The 3984-nt window shown below is 40.5% G+C and overlaps 1 non-coding gene across 1 annotated transcript; it reads right to left on the bottom strand.

The window, feature by feature from the left end:
• Positions 1–2547: 2547 nt before the first annotated feature.
• Positions 2548–2652, bottom strand: LOC117198218 (U6 spliceosomal RNA). The gene has a single exon (XR_004479277.1). It is a non-coding gene; the product is annotated as a U6 spliceosomal RNA (small nuclear RNA).
• Between the last annotated feature and the right edge of the window lie 1332 nt (positions 2653–3984).

The following is a 3984-nucleotide window of genomic DNA, read 5'->3' as shown; positions in this document are numbered from 1 at the left end:
TTCAGGTAATTCAACAATTGTTGAGAGAACATTCTTTATTGGATAATTCTAGCTAATAAATGCAGGAGGAATGATAGGATTAAAAAATCTCCATTCTTGGTGGAAATCATTCTGCAACATACAAATGTATCAATTCAACAGGCATCCACCTTAAACTTACAGAATGTTATATGTCAATTAAATCTCTATAAAGCTGGAAATAAAAAAAGCCCTCCATTCTGATGACTCCATCCCAGTCATCAATGTCTGCCAAAACCATTAAGCGAAGACCTATCAGAAACTTTACGATGGAAGTGGCCATGTGATGCTCAAAACAAAACAAATAGCAAGCAGTTTTACTACTACAACAGAGAAGGTTGTAGCACAGAAATGGCTGTCTCTACTGTAAACACAGACGTGAGCTGCCCAATCATCGTGGGTGGTGGTAGGGAACAGTTGCAGGCTGTGGTCTCAGTTTGGCAGCGGGTAGGACCCACGTTTCTCCACCTCCCACTCTTCTGATTCTTTCCGTCAGCGGAACTGGATGGAGAACCACCTATCGGAGGAGAGGGGCAGGTGCCTGCGCTGAATTCAGAGCCCTCAGTGGCTGGTGTTATCTCCTCTCACTTTGCCACGCCTTGCCCTGGAGGAGGAAAGAGTCTTGGTCTTGGACCCTGCATTTCTTTTTCCTTGTTTTTTACAGTCTTTATTGAATTTGTTGCAATATTGCTTCTGTTTTATGTTTCGGTTTTTTGGCTGGGAGGCGTGTGGGATCTTAGCTCCGCGGACCGGGGATCCAACCCATAACCCCTGCTTCTAACATGCTGTCCTCGGGAGTATCAGGTGAGTTGATGGAATTCAAGTGTTTAGCACATCCAATGCCTGGAGAGCTTTCCCAAGGCCGGAGACAACTTGTGGATCTCTTCATTCAGAGAGAATAGGAGCCAGGGGTTGTGTCCTTGCTTTTACATAGGCTTTATTTGCATACTAGTTTCTCTCTCAGAGGGACGATTGTGATTGGTCAATTAGAGCAGAACGCTGGCTAAGAGAACTCAGCCCAAATCAGTGAAACAGCAGTTACCGATTTTGATCTTTTGGATAAATCACTTTTTCTCTTTTTACACTGGCTGTTTTTCTTCTTCAAACGGGCCTTATTTTATTTCGTTCCAGCTTTACTTTTGAAAATGTCTCCCTTCTCCTCTTGTAACATCGTCCTTGGTTCCACTCAAAGGGAGCAAACTTAAGTCTTGTTAAGTCTATACATGTCAAAATGTTACTTAGGTAACATTTCACCCAATGTATCCTTGAGTTACCTAAAATCATTACTTACCTAAGCTTAAATCAGATGCATGATCTACTGCAAGGCCATATTTGCTACAGTACTTTCTTTATACCTCCAGTATCACTTGAATAGTCAAAGGCCTGTGATACAGCAATGGAAGAACACTTTGACAGCATTCTGTTCTTCAGGAGATATTGTTCTATTGTTCTTTGGAATCCTCACACTGAATACCCAGGGGCATTTTTTTCCAAATGGGCTATCAGATGGGGAACAATGGAGAAAAATGAAAATTGAAGCCTATTGAAAGACTGTTTCATGTGACTCACCTTCCATGCTTTACTTTCCCAAGTGTGGACCCGGCTCTGCCTTAAAAAAAAAATCAGTCCCAGCCTGGACTACGCAGTTATTTGCCAACTGCTGTCATCTAATGGTGATATGTAGTAATGCAGGATGAAGTAAAGACCTGGGGTGATTTTCTGTTCCCTGGAATATGGGTAGACTTAAGACTTACTGATTATATGATGTCATTTTAAGGGTGATAGGAAAGCTGCAAACTCCCTAAACACCATTTGTACCTACTGATTGGTGCCAGGTAGATCAACATTGGGCTTTGATTTTCTAGCTCTGCATTTTGAACCCATTATCTTTGGGAAGAATAACCCTGTGTCAATGGGATGCTAACATATCCCCTAGGGGCTCATATCAGCTGAAGACAGTAAGTTTCCTTCATGGCAGGTGCTAGAGTAGGATCAATACCCACCAATTCCTGAGGAAACAACCTCAACAGTCCCACATGTCACCAATATATTTTTCCTCTCTCTACTTTGGACAAATAATGTCACCTGCTATATCAGTAAACAAAGGATGTCATGACCATGAAGACATCAGCCCCTGAAGCTGCCCTGACTGCACTACATGGGCACCTACTATGTGCTAAGGACTTTGTGTATACCATCTCTAATCCTCAAAACAATTTTTATTCCACTTTAGTATGAAGACTCCAAAAACTCCGATTAAATGCATTGACTACAAACACAGTGTGTTATGTTGCATAGCTGTTATTTAACTTAGTTATGTTTATTTTACTAAAGAAGCCTGTCAGTTTCCTGCATTTAATGTTATTAATTGGGGGAAGGGGATCCAATTGCTCCCCCCACCCAACTTACCCAATTTTTTTCTTTTATTGAAGTCTAGTTCATTTACAATGTTGTGTTAGCTTAAGGTGTATAGCAAAGTGATTCAGTTTCACATATGTATATATATATATCTATTATTTTTCAGATTCTAAAAATATGGAACACTTCATGAATGTGCGTGTCATCTTTGCTCAGGGGCCATGCTAATCTTCTCTGTACTGTTCCAATTTCAGTACATGTGCTGCCGAAGTGAGCCTCCAACATATGTTCTTTCAATTAAACCTATCCCTTCTAAAAGAAACTCAAATACTACTTCCTCTCAGCTTAATGCTGATGTCTGGGTAGATCAGATATTTTCTTCAGATGATACTCTATGTCTTTTGTGGGGATCTTGCCCACTTTCCATGGGGAAAAAAGTGAAAACTTGGCTCCTGTTTGAGTCCAGAGTGGGATAAGTACCTTAGTTTAGACTAGTATAAGACATAAATTAATATATTACATATATTATCTTGCCATAACCAAAGATTTCCAGTTTTCTCCTGGCTGAAATTCTTTAAAGTCAAATCCTTTTAAAGTGAAGTCCTTTGGTTCCCCTTTGAGATGTGACTTCTACTGCAAATGTCCTCGAAAAGGGGACATTGTCATTGTCATAGCTGTAGTGTCAATTTTGTTTAAATCTAAAAACTAACAGCTCTTTATTTGACAAAAGGTTTGATTTTGGGTTGATCAATGGGGCAAAATGCTAGACATGGGGATGAACTAGATTTCCCATTATTTGGTCATATTAATCATGGCCATTTTTGTTCCCTGGAAGCTATTCGTTTCCTTATTATGCAAAATTCTGCAACCCTTTCCTCCAAACCTTAAAATCAAACATGTTGTCTGACATTGGTTTTTGTTCCCCTCTCAAATGCCAGGGACAGTCTGAGATATAGTGTTTGAATGTTAAAGTGTTGGTTTTAGACATTATGATGGTGTGTAACACGAAGGTCAAATGCATTCAATCTCATGTCAACTCTGTTTAGCTGCTAGTGGTTGCCCCAGTTGCAGGGTTGAGGAGGATTCTGAAGCTGTGTCTGGGCTCAGCAGGAAAGAGCGATAAGTGATACCTGTCACAGAGGCTGCAACCACGGAGGTGTGGCACAATTTTAACCCTGTTTCTGAGGATTGGAGGACAAAGTATTCAAACCCAGAAATGATCAGGAAAATCAGGGCCATAGAAGTGTTAAGTCTTTTCTTGGAAATCAGTTGTTCTGTGGTTGGTGAATAGAATTGTGGAGATGCAGAGAGATAGGGAAGCAAATGATTATTACGTGAAGGCTGGTGGGCTGATGACAAGACTTAGGAACTCATTGCTTTCCCCATAGAGGGCTCTAGACTTTGTAGGTCTGGTAATGGTGGAAGTGGTAGCATTAGAGATGGTGGTGATATGGAAAGTGAGTAGAGAAGGAGCTCTGATCATTTCTGTTCTTCAATTTCAAAAATTTCTCTGATACTGACTGAAGGACACCAAGGAAAGCCAACCATAGGACTAAAATATCAGACACGTTGAAGGTTTTCTGTTTTTTGTTTGTTTTTTGCCTCAAA

This window comes from Orcinus orca, chromosome 11 (assembly GCF_937001465.1).
Source record: "Orcinus orca chromosome 11, mOrcOrc1.1, whole genome shotgun sequence".
In the NCBI taxonomy this organism is placed as follows: Eukaryota; Metazoa; Chordata; class Mammalia; order Artiodactyla; family Delphinidae; genus Orcinus; species Orcinus orca.
The sequence above is the reverse complement of the archived record's forward strand: the minus strand, read 5'-3'. Positions and strand labels throughout refer to the sequence as shown.